The following is a 15,244-nucleotide window of genomic DNA, read 5'->3' as shown; positions in this document are numbered from 1 at the left end:
AAGAAATAAAGTTTAAAACTCCTTTATTGCTTACAAACTGTACTCTGGGCCCTTCTCTCTTTGCTGCTCCAGCAGAAGCAAAACTGGCCCTCCCCCTCACCTCTCAGGTATGGATAAGCCCTCCGTTGCCCAGATAATTATCCGTTGATATGGAGATGAACTTCTCTCCACCCCTGAGGAATGATGCAAATGCACTAAAGCCATACTTCTTTCCACCACTGCCTATTGATATGCAGATGTACTAAAGCCAGGCAAGATATTCTGGAAATATTACAATTTTACCCACAGGCCACCCCTCCAGAAATCTCGCCTTTCAATTTACTCATTCCCCCTCTTCCGACCAAATTAATGACATACAATAGCAACAACAATAAAATCATGATAATCCTCAAGCCAGAGGATTCAGCCTATGCAGATTAAGTAAATGTACTTTACAGCACAATCTCTCACTAAGCACAACACATGTTTCTATACTTGTTTACTCATTCCCAACAACCATGCTGGATTGCTCACAGAACTTTTACCAAACATTAGACAAAGTCAAGCCTCTCTTTAAGCATTTTTTTCTTGACAACAGCAATACAATCATAATTCTCAAGCCAGAGGATTCAGCTATGTTCAAAGTCCCATGCCGAGTAAGTCCAAAACTCGTCTATTCCAGCCATCACATGGCAGCTACAGCCAGGGGGCACATCCAGGACACAAGGACTGTAGAAGCAAATAACCGTGATTGTGGGGGGCCACTTTGCTGTTACTTCAGCATACACAGGAGGCCAGCTTCCAGGCCTTTTCCCCAAGGTGCCAGAAGAGCCAGCCATCACCAGTCCATGTGTTGAAATGTCCAGGGCCACGTCCATTTTATTCCTAATGGCTGCTCCCATCCTTGCAACACATGTCCAGTAAAGTGGGTGCCTTGATCAGTCTCAATCACCGGTGACTGGCCATAGGCTGCAAAAAGATGCTCTAGGCCCCTCAGTGGTTGGCTCATCTGCACAGTGTTCAGTGTACTCCTTCCGGGCTCAGCTGACTTCTTCAAAGGTCAGTGGCAAGCCCCACCAATGGGCAACAGCCCATATTGTCTTTTGCCCCGCTTGCAACAAACGTCGTTGTAGCCATTGGGCCACATCAGAGGCAGGCTTTCCTTCTAGCCAGCGCACCTGGGCCAATGTGTCTGCTTCATCATTCCCTGGGGATGCGAAAGGCAAATGGCCAGCCACATGATATACAGTAGGTGTCTGTGCCACACCACTCCATGGCCTTTGAGTCCTGTCTCTCACCCACCCAGCGATGGGATAGGTGGTTATTACCTTGGTAGGAGCTGTTCCGGCAGTGGGTTCTGTAGCCAGCAAGGCATGGTACACAGCAGCCAGTTGCTTCTCTATCAAGGTGACCCAGACCTCTGCTCCTTTCCATAGTTGTGACCAGGCTCCAGCTGGCAGCAGGAGCAGCAGCAGTGGCAGAAACAGTAGCCTTAGGCTCAGGCAATGGGCCGGAGTCGGCGCGGCCAGCAGCGGTGGTGGTGCCTCTACGACCACACAAATGTAGACACATGTCTCTTGGTGCAAGCGCCACTTCTCCCCATCATTTCTTGGGGTGGCCCTCCCAAAGGTCACACCCATTATAACAGATTTCGGGTTCAGAGGAACCCTGCCAACTATGCCAGGTGTTAGTCTGGGGAGAGGAAATTCCAGGGCAAAATACCTCTAAAAACTGAAATCATTCAAAGGGAGAAATAAAGTTTAAAACCTGTTTATTGCTTACAAACTGCAGTCTGGGCCCTTCTCTCTTTCCTGCTCTGGGAGAAGCAAAACCAGGCCTCCCTCTCACCTTCAGGTATAGATAAGCCCTCGGTTGCCCAAGTAATTTACCCATTGATATGGAGATAAACTTCTCTCCACTCTTGAGGAACAATGCAAATGCACTAAAGCCATATTTCTTTCCACCACTGAACACCTATTAATATGCAGATATACTAAAGCCAGGCGAGATATTCTGGAAATATTACAATTTAACCCACACCCACCCAGTCTACAGTATTTGTTATGGAAGCCTGAGCTGACTAATACAGCATGGCATTCACTGCTCCCATCTCTAATGGAAGGGCTTAAGAGACTGCCACATCCTCATTTTGTATCTCCCATGTTACTGCAGAGTGGATGCTTGCTGAGAACTCTTCTGTTTAACAAACAAGTGCCAGTCTGGTAGGGTACAAGGCACATGGTAGGTCTTCAGTGAATATTTAGAGTGAATTAATGCCAGGCACAGAGCTAGACCAAGGGAATACAGAGATGAATAAGGTAATTCCAGCTAATGAGATGCTTACAGTCTGTGAATAAAGACTTAATAGGTGTGAAAGTATGTGCAAGGTACAGTTGTGACACAGGGAGTGGTCAGTCCTGGGGAAGGTTGTCAAAAAAGGCTTCTCGGTGGGGATGACTGTGACATGAATCTTGAAAGATCAGGTGGTCTTTAGCTATGAGGTGTAGGAATGAGCTTATACCAGATGTTATATGTTGAATGTGTTGGGGATTCTTCTCTCCTCCCTGCCCCCAGGTATTGTTAAATTAGTGATGCATATTCAGTCCTGGAAACAACAGTGGTTAGTAGTTGAAATGGAAAGAATAAATAAGACTGTCCAGGCAGGGCAAGTTGAATGAGGGCTAAAGTGGATAGCCTGTTGGTGGCAGGCAGTCAGCTGTATCATGAGAGTCAGCCCAAGATAGCCATTCTTGTAGCAGAAAATGAGCAAAAATTAATAACTCCAGACAGTTGGTCATAACCACCACACCCTTTGCATAGCCCTGACTACCAAAGAATAAGATGCATTTCTAAGTAAAGAAATAAAGCAGTCACCACAGACCAGCACAATTTGTTAATTCATGACTCTGGAATCTGATGATGCTTTCATTATGAAAGATTATTTTCAGAGTGAGTAACCTCTTATACAGGTAAGACTTTTGCTTCAGCCAATTGTTCTGTTTCACTGGTCTATGGGCTTGCCTGAGGCAAGCAGCCTCCCGGTCCAGCAACTCTGACCCACACCCAGCCCCAAGGAGGTGAGCCCTGCCAGGCCTTTCCCTTGGAGATCACAGTGCCCCCCAGAGGCCCTGGGTTTCCCTGCTGAAACCATAAAATCATCTTACTATTATTTAAAGTTGAGAATGAAAATGGTACAAGACCCCAGGGACTGCTGATTGTTTTAAGATACCCCCAGATTTGGTGTATTAGCTTGGCCACCTCCACCAGCCCATACACACACAGTCTCCAGATGACCTGGACCTCCTTGAGCAGAGCAGTCGAGGAAAGAGTGAGTTGCAGGGCAACATTTCATTCTACTTACCATTTTCATTATAATAGTCTCTGGTTTCCAGGTGTTTAAATCCCCTACTGAAGTTAAACGGAATTACTAATCACAAAGAATTTAAGAGTTAGTCATAGAATTAGAGAATGGGATTAAGAGTTAAAAGGGAGGGGTGGGAGAGGAAGCCTTTGTTTAGTGATGAGTGAGCGCTATAGTGATGAGTGAGCGCCGTTCAGTACTGGTGAGGCCGTGGGGCAAGTTGTGGAAGGCCCACCTGACAAGCTTCAAAAACAGGGCCTCATCTGGTTGGAACGGGTTAGGCATGGTCCTGCGCTTTCTGACCTCTGGCCTAAAAGACTGAAATGGGAGATACTGGAGAAAGTGTTTTTAGATGATGAAAACTGCCTCTGGTTCCACTTCTGTCAGGCCAAAAGTGTCTCCTGAGCACTCACTGCCGGCAGCACTTACCCTGGCGAGGACACTGTGGTGAGAGAGACCAGGAGAGAACCTGAGAACGGAATGAGGCAAGGCTCTTATAGTAAAAGCTCTACCATTATCGTTACATTAAGGATGTTAACATACATAGTCCTTGCCCTAGAGGAGCTTATAATTGAGTCCAGTGTATCAAAAGACCTGGAATGCAACGTAGGAAGGAGAAGACTGGTGCCAGAAGAGCAAAGGAAACTGAAAGAGAGTTAAGTAGATAAGAGAGGTGTGCAAGCTCAAGAGAGGTGTGTGTAGTATTCTGCGAATATGCTATCATCCAGCTAAAAATACCTCCTACAATGATCAGAGACAGCAGAATTCATTATGATAAAGAAGGACCACCACATCAGAGGTTAGGAATAGCTAGAGGGGGCTCCCAGAGGTCAGAGGATATTTTAACCCTGGCCTGACCTTGTGCCCCGAGACAGGGAGGGGGCTTTGTGTCCTCACCAGAGGGCATTTTACCTTCTTCACACAGAAGCATGGTAGGGAGGGGTGCAGAGGTGCAGATGTCCCCCCTCTTTCCCCTTGCCATTTCCCCACCACTCTCTCTCACCCCACTTGAGTTCTACTTCAGTGTTCAACAGGAATACTATCTCAAGTTCTAGGCATTACATTTCTAAAAACATTTGCATTCACAGTTTAGTTGCTAGCCAAAATACAGGATGCCCAGATAAACATGGACTACTTTTTTATATAAGTATGTCTCAAATATTACACGGAGACTATTTATACTAAAAAAGTAGTCCATGTTAATCTGAAACTCAAATTCAACTAGGCAGCCTATATTTTTATTTGCTAAACTCTCATCCCAAGAGGAGTTACCTTATATGGAAATAGATCTACCGGAAGGCTTGGAGAAGACATCAGGGAGCTCTGAGTAGTTATCTTCAGATTTTGAAGTTTTGCATTTCAAAGGAAGAATAGACTTGCTTCGGGGTGTCATATGTTGAGTCACTGGATAAAAATTGTCAAGAGACAGCATTGGCCTCATTTGTCATAACCAAAGTTAGCTCAATGATGAGGGAGCTAAATTATTCGTTGGTATCCTCTTTTCTCTAAAAAGCCTTCAGTCAGAGTTAAATGCCTATCCGTAAGCAGGTGCCATAGGAAAATTACTGCTGAAGTGGACCCTAGACAACTTCACCCCAAAAGAACTGCTTTCCAGCCTCAACATTGTGTGATTTATCTAAGTCCAGCCAACTCTTTCTAGTCCCTCTTCTAAAAGTAAGTCTTTGTTAATAGTGCTCCTCTCTTTTCTCGAGCATCCACCCTTTGGGGCTGAGCTGGATGTGTGCCCCGCAGAATTTGAGAACAGACTAAACTCCTATGCAGATGCCATGGCTTTATTTTGAAACATCTAGGATTACTACCCTATCACCCACCTACTCTCTCCTAGACAGTACTCAGCTTAATTATTCTAAAACAGAGCCATCATTTGGGGTAGACATATTCCCATTTTTATCCACTTTGTAGCTCATAATCTCCCTTAGCAAGTCACTTAACAGAGGGTACATTTGCAGTTTTGTCTATTCTGGAAGGTGCACAGGGAGTGGCATTTTGCCAGGCAGCCACTTCATGGGTACTTTACTGAATGACTTTTCTTTTCCTCCAGCAGAAACAGTTTTGTAGCAGCTGCTTTATTATTTTTTTTCCAGCCTAAAATTGTTGAATCCATGCTTATGACACAAAGCTTGTTGCGTTCATGCTTTATGCCATAAAACTTTATGGCATAAAGCATAATGGGTCATGATCACCCATTTACCTCTGAGTTAGGAAGAATGCAAAATTACTTCCTGAGGAGAATCTTGGATGCCTTGCCAGTGAGAACACAGGAGGTCCTCTTTTGAGCCATGGTGTGCTGTCCTTGTGTGGCTCCGGGATCTTCACAAGAGCATGTTGGACCTGTCTAGGAGGGCTAATTGATGGCATGGTGAAACAGGTAGTTCGTGCTTAACCCGCCACCTGGAACAGCCACCATCCAGATGATGATTTCAGCCTTACTGCTGCTTCTCTATATTTTTAAAAGCTCAGCTGAAAGAAACAATATTTATGGAACATTACCCGAAGTAAATGCAGCCTATACATTCTTCTAGATACCCTAAGATCCACCCCTGAATTATGAATTAAGTAGACCATCACTGAGCTTGAAACCCAGCTCTTTCTTATTGGCACCCGGTAAAGTTGCTTTCACTTAACTGCATTTTGTCATGATGCCATCAGTCTATACGGAGGGATGGCCTAAGTCTCAGCCCCAAGCACTTCGTCATTGTGTTTCCTGGAAGGGCAGGTTTGCAGATGCTCTTCAGTACATCAGACAGAAGCCTCTCTACTTGGGACCCATGGAGAAATTAAACTCTGTTCTCAGTACTATAAATAGTTGTGCTTTGCCTTAGTGACTGTTTCTTTTTACCTTACAGACTCTGTAAATATTATAACTGGCAGAGTTTTTCTTTTCATGGTGGTGATTAGAAAGCTCATGGCCAAATCTATCCTCTAGCAAATGAGTTGGGCTTAAAGCATGAATTTTTTTTTTTTTTTTTTTTTTTTTTTTTTGGGAACAAACGTGTTTATTCTGGTCTCGGAGGGGATGATACACCAAACATTGTCTCTAAAATAGCAGGATAGGATGGCTGATTATGAACAGGTGGAGTTTATAGCTTTTCCCCAGAGAAGGGCAGACTTGCCCTCAATAAGAAACTGAGCAGAATCAAGAACTCATGGTGTTTCAATGTTTCAACCCAGAGGTAGCAACTTGAGAACACTCTTTTAGCACTTGTTTTCCCAAGAAAAAGATACTACTTGCTGAGCATGTCTGTTTGCAGTGTGACAAGATTGAGCACAAGGGAGACTAATGGGATCAGTAAGAAGTCAGAAGATTATATCATTTTGAAGCAAGACTTTTTTTTTACATACATAGCATCTGGTATTTCTGGAACTAGAAGGTAAAATAATTATCTGTGCTTGAACTTGCTGATATTTGCCTTCTCCCTTTTCTGCATATCTAATCTGCACTTTCTCTTTTACGGGCCTCAGTGCCCTTGGCCAGCTCAGGATACAGAGAAATGCCTTCGTGTACTTGTATCTTTGTGCATCACAACATTTTTTAAGAGAAAAAATAAGAAAACGGCATGAATGACCAAAAAAAACCAAATACACCCATCACCCATTCACCATAAATTGAAATATCATGCAGCTGTTAATACTATGCAGGGAATTAATTCAAATTTACATGGGGGTAACTAGACACTAAATTTTTAAGAAGTAACTTATATACTCATGTGATGACATTATTAAAAAAAATAAAACTATTCATGCATATGCCATCAAGCAAAATGGGTACAGGCATTAAGAAATACCTAGATTGAGTAAATGGTTAAATAACTTCATGCAATTTTATGTTCCCTGATTAGTTTGTATGCTAGAAGCAGGAATTATTGTTTTTTTTTTTTCTTTTTTTTTTTTTTTTTTTTTTTTTAGAGGGCATCTCTCATATTTATTGATCAAATGGTTGTTAACAACAATAAAATTCAGTATAGGGGGGTCAATGCTCAATGTACAATCATTAATCCATCTCAAGCCTAATTCTCGTCAGTCTCCAATCTTCTGAAGCATAACGAACAAGTTCTTACATGGTGAACGAATTCTTACAGAGTGAATAAATTCTTACATGGTGAACAGTACAAGGGCAGTCATCACAGAAACTTTCGGTTTTGATCATGCAATATGACCTATAAACCATCAGGTCAAATATGAATATTCATTTGATTTTTGTACTTGATTTATATGTTGATCCCACATTTCTCCTATTATTATTATTATTTTTATTTTTAATAAAATGCTGAAGTGGTAGGTAGATGCAAGATAAAGGTAGAAAACATAGTTTAGTGCTGTAAGAAGGCAAATGTAGATGATCAGATGATCAGGTGTGTGCCTATGGACTAAGTATTAATCCAGGCTAGACAAGGGCAGCAAAACATCCACGGATGCAGAAGATTTCTCTCAAAGCAGGGGGGGTGAGGTTCTGAGCCTCACCTCTGTTGATCCCCAAATTCTCACCTGATGGCCCCCCTGCGACTGTGCCTGTCTTAGGTTGTTCCTCCCTTGAGGAATCTTACCCGTCTCTGGCTAACCAGTCATCTTCCGGGGCCATACAGGGAAATGTAAAGTTGGTAAGTGAGAGAGAAGCCATATTGTTTGCAAAGGTTAGCTTTTTACTTCTTTGCAGATTTATGCCCTGTGGCTTCTATGCCCAGCACTTGTCTCGAGGTATCTTTACCACCTGGAGGAATTATGATACTCGGTAAATTCGATATGAGGCACGAATTCTATTTAAAGTTTGTAATTAGGAAGGAAGAAGAAAAGCTATAGATGTAGCATATGAAGGAAACTTGGGAGGATTGATTATTTCTTTGACATATCTTCTTGTATAGTACCTTAAGTATGTATAGGTTTTAAACTACTAACTAATTTGCACACACATATTGACATAATAGGAATACGGTGACATAAACAAAGCAAATCTATAATTACCAGCCATCTCCAGTGAAGCCAAGAAAACCATTTAGGCACCCTAGGCATTTGTGAAAATTTATCTATGATATGATGGATATTTTCCAACTGTACTTGAACCATCAGACAAATTAAAGCAGCCCATTTCTGGGATCTGTTCACATCCCATATGTTCTTTTAACCATAGATAGTCTATAGTCATGAGATTTTGGGGTGCTACAACTTGCACCCCTCCCAACTCCTGGTTGAGTTCCAACAGTACAGATCCAGTCAAATTCGTTGTCTCACTGTATGCACATGCCAGCCTAGACATCTCCCTCCTCCTTCTCATGGCAAGTCCAGGAGATGGTGGGCTGGATGCAGCCACAACCGCAGCATCGTCCGGATCCCTGTGGAGGCTTTTTGATGATCATCCCCCGGCACGAGTCCTCCAGAGAGTGCTGATGCCGGAAGCTCCTCCTCATATCGTATCTTAGTTCATTTTCTGGGTATCCAAGCTAGGCCTTGATCTTCTGCGTAGAAACAAACAGACCCTTTGCCCACACTTTGACATGCCCTCTATACCACTGTGCAGAACTCATTGGAGGTCAGCACACAGTAACTGCTTTTTTTTTTTTTTTTTAATTAAGAGAAAGGAATATTATCAGAAAAGAGTACCTCCATAGCTGATCATCTGACACCCTTTAAGTGATCAACATTAAGGATATTTAAAGCATGCGTTGATCTTTGATTTACCAATAGTTTTATCCTGTTAAGGAGTAATCCCCCTTTTCTTTCTTTCTTTCTTTTTTTTTTTTTTTTTTAAATTTTTAATCTACACTTACCTGAAGAATACTATGTTTACTATGCTCTCCCCTATATCAGGTCCCCCCTAACAACCACATTACGGTTACTGTCCATCAGCTTAGCAAAATGTTGTAGAGTCACTACTTGTCCTCTCTGTGTTGTGCAGCCCACCCTCCCCTTTCTCCCTCCCCCCCATGCATGCTAATCTTAATACCCCCCTTCTTCTTCCCCCCCCTTATCCCTCCCTGCCCACCCATCCTCCCCAGTTCCTTTCCCTTTGGTACCTGTTAGTCCATTTTTGGGTTCTGTAATTCTGCTGCTGTTTTGTTCCTTCAGTTTTTCCTTTGTTCCTATACTCCTCAGATGAGTGAAATCATTTGGTATTTCTCTTTCTCCGCTTGGCTTATTTCACTGAGCATAATACTCTCCAGCTCCATCCATGTTGCTGCAAATGGTTGGATTTTTCCACTTCTTATGGCTGAGTAGTATTCCATTGTGTATATGTACCACATCTTCTTTATCCATTCATCTACAGATGGACATTTAGGTTGCTTCCAATTCTTGGCTATTGTAAATAGTGCTGCGATAAACATAGGAGTGCATCTGTCTTTCTCAAACTTGATTGCTGCGTTCTTAGGGTAAATTCCTAGGAGTGGAATTCCTGGGTCAAATGGTAGGTCTGTTTTGAGCATTTTGATGCACCTCCATACTGCTTTCCACAATGGTTGAACTAATTTACATTCCCACCAGCAGTGTAGGAGGGTTCCCCTTTCTCCACAGCCTCGCCAACATTTGTTGTTGTTTGTCTTTTGGATGGCAGCTATCCTTACTGGTGTGAGGTGATACCTCATTGTAGTTTTAATTTGCATTTCTCTGATAATTAGCGATGTGGAGCATCTTTTCATGTGTCTCTTGGCCATCTGTATTTCTTTTTTGGAGAACTGTCTGTTCAGTTCCTCTGCCCATTTTTTAATTGGGTTATTTGTTTTTTGTTTGTTGAGGCGTGTGAGCTCTTTATATATTCTGGACGTCAAGCCTTTATCAGATCTGTCATTTTCAAATATATTCTCCCATACTGTAGGGTTCCTTTTTGTTCTATTGATGGTGTCTTTCGCTGTACAGAAGCTTTTCAGCTTAATGTAGTCCCACTTGCTCATTTTTGCTGTTGTTTTCCTTGCCCGGGGAGATATGTTCAAGAAGAGATCACTCATGTTTATGTCTAAGAGGTTTTTGCCTATGTTTTTTTCCAAGAGTTTAATGGTTTCGTGACTTACATTCAGGTCTTTGATCCATTTTGAGTTTACCTTTGTATATGGGGTTAGACAATGGTCCAGTTTCATTCTCCTACATGTAGCTGTCCAGTTTTGCCAGCACCATCTGTTGAAGAGACTGTCATTTTGCCATTGTATGTCCATGGCTCCTTTATCAAATATTAATTGACCATATATGTTTGGGTTAATTTCTGGGGTCTCTAATCTGTTCCACTGGTCTGTGGCTCTGTTCTTGTGCCAGTACCAAATTGTCTTGATTACTATGGCTTTGTAGTAGAGCTTGAAGTTGGGGAGTGAGATCCCCCCTACTTTATTCTTCTTTTTCAGGATTGCTTTGGCTATTCGGGGTCTTTGGTGTTTCCATATGAATTTTTGAATTATTTGTTCCAATTCATTGAAGAATGTTGCTGGTAATTTGAGAGGGATTGCATCAAATTTGTATATTGCTTTTGGCAGGATGGCCATTTTGACGATATTAATTCTTCCTAGCCATGAGCATGGGATGAGTTTCCATTTATTAGTGTCCCCTTTAATTTCTCTTAAGAGTGACTTGTAGTTTTCAGAGTATAAGTCTTTCACTTCCTTGGTTAGGTTTATTCCTAGGTATTTTATTCTTTTTGATGCAATGGTGAATGGAATTGTTTTCCTGATTTCTCTTTCTATTGATTCGTTGTTAGTGTATAGGAAAGCTACAGATTTCTGTGTGTTGATTTTGTATCCTGCAACTTTGCTGTATTCCGATATCAGTTCTAGTAGTTTTGGAGTGGAGTCTTTAGGGTTTTTTATGTACAGTATCATATCATCTGCAAATAGTGACAGTTTAACTTCTTCTTTACCAATCTGGATTCCTTGTATTTCTTTGTTTTGTCTGATTGCCGTGGCTAGGACCTCCAGTACTATGTTAAATAACAGTGGGGAGAGTGGGCATCCCTGTCTGGTTCCCGATCTCAGTGGAAATGCTTTCAGCTTCTCGCTGTTCAGTATAATGCTGGCTGTGGGTTTATCATATATGGCCTTTATTATGTTGAGGTACTTGCCCTCTATTCCCATTTTGCTGAGAGTTTTTATCATGAATGGATGTTGAATTTTGTCAAATGCTTTTTCAGCATCTATGGAGATGATCATGTGGTTTTTGTCTTTCTTTTTGTTGATGTGGTGGATGATGTTGATGGATTTTCGAATGTTGTACCATCCTTGCATCCCTGGGATGAACCCCACTTGGTCATGGTGTATGATCCTTTTGATATACTGTTGAATTCTGTTTGCTAATATTTTATTGAGTATTTTTGCATCTACGTTCATCAGGGATATTGGTCTGTAATTTTCTTTTTTGGTGGGGTCTTTGCCTGGTTTTGGTATTAGGGTGATGTTGGCTTCATAGAATGAGTTTGGGAGTATTCCCTCTTCTTCTATTTTGTGGAACACTTTAAGGAGAATGGGTATTATGTCTTCTCTGTGTGTCTGATAAAATTCCGAGGTAAATCCGTCCGGCCCCGGGGTTTTGTTCTTGGGTAGTTTTTTGATTACTGTTTCAATTTCTTTGCTTGTAATTGGTTTGTTTAACTTTTGTGTTTCTTCCTTGGTCAGTCTTGGGAGGTTGTATTTTTCTAGGAAGTTGTCCATTTCTTCTAGGTTTTCCAGCTTGTTGGCATATAGGTTTTCATAGTAGTCTTTAATAATTCTTTGTATTTCTGTGGAGTCTGTCGTGATTTTTCCATTCTCATTTCTGATTATGTTGATTTGTGTTGACTCTCTTTTTCTCTTAATAAGTTGGGCTAGAGGCTTATCTATTTTGTTTATTTTCTCAAAGAACCAGCTCTTGGTTTCGTTGATTTTTGCTATTGTTTTATTCTTCTCAATTTTGTTTATTTCTTCTCTGATCTTTATTATGTCCCTCCTTCTGCTGACTTTAGGCCTCATTTGTTCTTCTTTTTCCAGTTTTAATAATTGTGATGTTAGACTATTCATTTGGGATTGTTCTTCCTTCTTCAAGTGTGCCTGGATTGCTATATACTTTCCTCTTAAGACTGCTTTCGCTGCATCCCACAGAAGTTGGGGCTTAGTGTTGTTGTTGTCATTTGTTTCTATATATTCCTTGATCTCTATTTTGATTTGTTCATTGATCCATTGATTATTTAGTAGCATGTTGTTAAGCCTCCATGTGTTTGTGAGCCTTTTTGTTTTCTTTGTAGAATTTATTTCTACTTTCATACCTTTGTGGTCTGAAAAATTGGTTGGTAGAATTTCAATATTGTGGAATTTACTGAGGCTCTTTTTGTGAGCTAGTATGTGGTCTATTCTAGAGAATGTTCCATGTGCACTTGAGAAGAATGTATATCCTGTTGCTTTTGGATGTAAAGTTCTATAGATGTCTATTAGGTCCATCTGTTCTAGTGTGTTGTTCAGTGCCTGTGTGTCTTTACTTATTTTCTGCCCGGTGGATCTATCCTTTGGGGTGAGTGGTGTGTTGAAGTCTCCTAAAATGAATGCATTGCAGTCTATTTCCCTCTTTAGTTCTGTTAGTATTTGCTTCACATATGCTGGTGCTCCTGTATTGGGTGCATATATATTTAGAATGGTTATATCCTCTTGTTGGACTAAGCCCTTTATCATTATGTAGTGGCCTTCTTTATCTCTTGTTACTTTCTTTGTTTTGAAGTCTATTTTGTCTGATATTAGTACTGCAACCCCTGCTTTCTTCTCACTGTTGTTTGCCTGAAATATGTTTTTCCATCCCTTGACTTTTAGTCTATGCTTATCTTTGGGTTTAAGGTGAGTTTCTTGTAAGCAGCATATAGATGGGTCTTGCTTTTTTATCCATTCTATTACTCTATGTCTTTTGATTGGTGCATTAAGTCCATTTACATTTAGGGTGACTATTGAAAGATATGTACTTATTGCCATTGCAGGCTTTAGATTCGTGGTTACCAAAGGTTCAAGGTTAGCTTCTTTAGTATCTTACTGCCTAACTTAGCTCGCTTATTGAGCTGTTATATACACTGTCTGGAGAGTCTTTTCTTCTCTCCCTTCTTATTCCTCCTCCTCCCTTCTTCATATGTTGTGTGTTTTGTTCTGTGCTCTTTTTAGGGGTGCTCCCATCTAGAGCAGTCCCTGTAGGATGCCCTGTAGAGGTGGTTTGTGGGAAGCAAATTCCCTCAGCTTTTGCTTGTCTGGGAATTGTTTGATCCCACCATCATATTTAAATGATAGTCGTGCTGGATACAGTATCCTTGGTTCAAGGCCCTTCTGTTTCATTGCATTAAGTATATCATGCCATTCTCTTCTGGCCTGTAGGGTTTCTGTTGAGAAGTCTGATGTTAGCCTGATTGGTTTTCCTTTATAGGTGACCTTTTTCTCTCTAGCTGCCTTTAAAACTCTTTCCTTGTCCTTGATCCTTGCCATTTTAATTATTATGTGTCTTGGTGTTGTCCTCCTTGGATCCTTTCTGTTGGGGGTTCTGTATAATTCCATGGTCTGTTCGATTATTTCCTCCCCCAGTTTGGGGAAGTTTTCAGCAATTATTTCTTCAAAGACCCTTTCTATCCCTTTTCCTCTTTCTTCCTCTTCTGGTATCCCTATAATACGAATGTTTTTCCTTTTGTATTGGTCACATATTTCTCTTAGTGTTGTTTCATTCCTGGAGATCCTTTTATCTCTCTCTATGTCAGCTTCTATACGTTCCTGTTCTCTGGCTTCTATTCCTTCAATGGCCTCTTGCATCTTATCCATTCTGCTTATAAATCCTTCCAGGGATTGTTTCACTTCTGTGATCTCTTTCCTGACATCTGTGATCTCCTTCCGGACTTCATCCCACTGCTCTTGCATTTTTCTCTGCATCTCATCCCACTGCTCTTGCATTTTTCTCTGCATCTCATCCCATTGCTCTTGCATTTTTTTCTGCATCTCTGTCAGCATGTTCATGATTTTTATTTTGAATTCTTTTTCAGGAGGACTAGTTAGGTCTGTCTCCTTCTCAGGTGTTGTCTCTGTGATCTTTGTCTGCCTGTAGTTTTGCCTTTTCATGGTGATAGAGATAGTCTGCAGAGCTGGTACAAGTGACCGCTGGAAGAGCTTCCCTTCTTGTTGGTTTGTAGCCTTTTCCTGGGAGAATAGCGACCTCTAGTGGCTTGTGCTGGGCAGCTGTGCGCAGACAGGGCTTCTGCTTCCTGCCCAGTTGCTTTGGGGTTTATCTCCACTGTTGCTGTGGGCTTGGCCTGGCTGGGGCTGTTCCTCCAAAATGGTGGAGCCCCGTTAGAGGGGGAGCAGCCAGGAGACTATTTATCTCCGTAAGGGGCCTCTGTGCTCCCTGCTGCCCAGGGGGTTAGAGTGCCCAGAGATCCCCAGATTCCCTGCTTCTGGTCTAAGTGACCTGTCCTGCCCCTTTAAGATTTCCAAAAAGCACTCTCCAAACCAAAACAACAACAGCGACAATGAGAGAGGGAACAGAAAGGAAAAAAAAAAGAAAAAACACGCGATTTTTTTTTTTTTCCTCAGGTGCCGGTCCCAGGCACCCGCGCACTGGTCCTGCTGCCCTGTCTCCCTAGCACCAGGGTCCCTGTCCTTTCAAGGCTTCCAAAAAGCACCCACCCACCGGTCCCGCAGGGAAGGAACGCTCAATATTCTTTGTCCTCAGGCACTGGTCCCACGCACCCGCTCACCAGTCCTGCCGCCCTGCCTCCCTAGCACCGGGGTCCCTGTCCCTTCAAGGCTTCCAAAAAGCACTTGGCAAAAAGAGAGAAAAAAAAGGGGAAAAACGCGCGATTTCTTCCGTCCTCAAGTGCCGGTCTCAGGCACCCACCCACCGGTCCCACAGGGAAAAATGCAGGATATTCTTTGTCCTCAGGTGCCGGTCCCAGGCACCCGCTCACCAGTCCCGCCGCCCTGCCTC

The 15,244-nt window shown here is 42.1% G+C and overlaps 1 long non-coding RNA gene across 2 annotated transcripts in view; it reads right to left on the bottom strand.

Annotated features, from left to right (window-relative positions):
- Nucleotides 1–6: 6 nt before the first annotated feature.
- The window catches only part of LOC140848956 (uncharacterized), a 37,342-nt gene continuing 22,104 nt past the window's right edge, over nucleotides 7–15,244 (bottom strand). Inside the window, exon 2 of one of the 2 annotated variants that reach the window (XR_012130294.1) lies at nucleotides 7–4,744. This is a non-coding gene — a long non-coding RNA (uncharacterized lncRNA). Of the gene's footprint in view, nucleotides 4,745–5,385; nucleotides 5,822–15,244 lie in introns of those variants that run through there. The other variant, XR_012130293.1, reaches the window with a different exon arrangement.

This window comes from Manis javanica, chromosome 4 (genome assembly GCF_040802235.1).
Source record: "Manis javanica isolate MJ-LG chromosome 4, MJ_LKY, whole genome shotgun sequence".
Lineage (NCBI taxonomy): Eukaryota > Metazoa > Chordata > Mammalia > Pholidota > Manidae > Manis > Manis javanica.
This window is presented reverse-complemented; position numbering and strand designations above follow the sequence as displayed.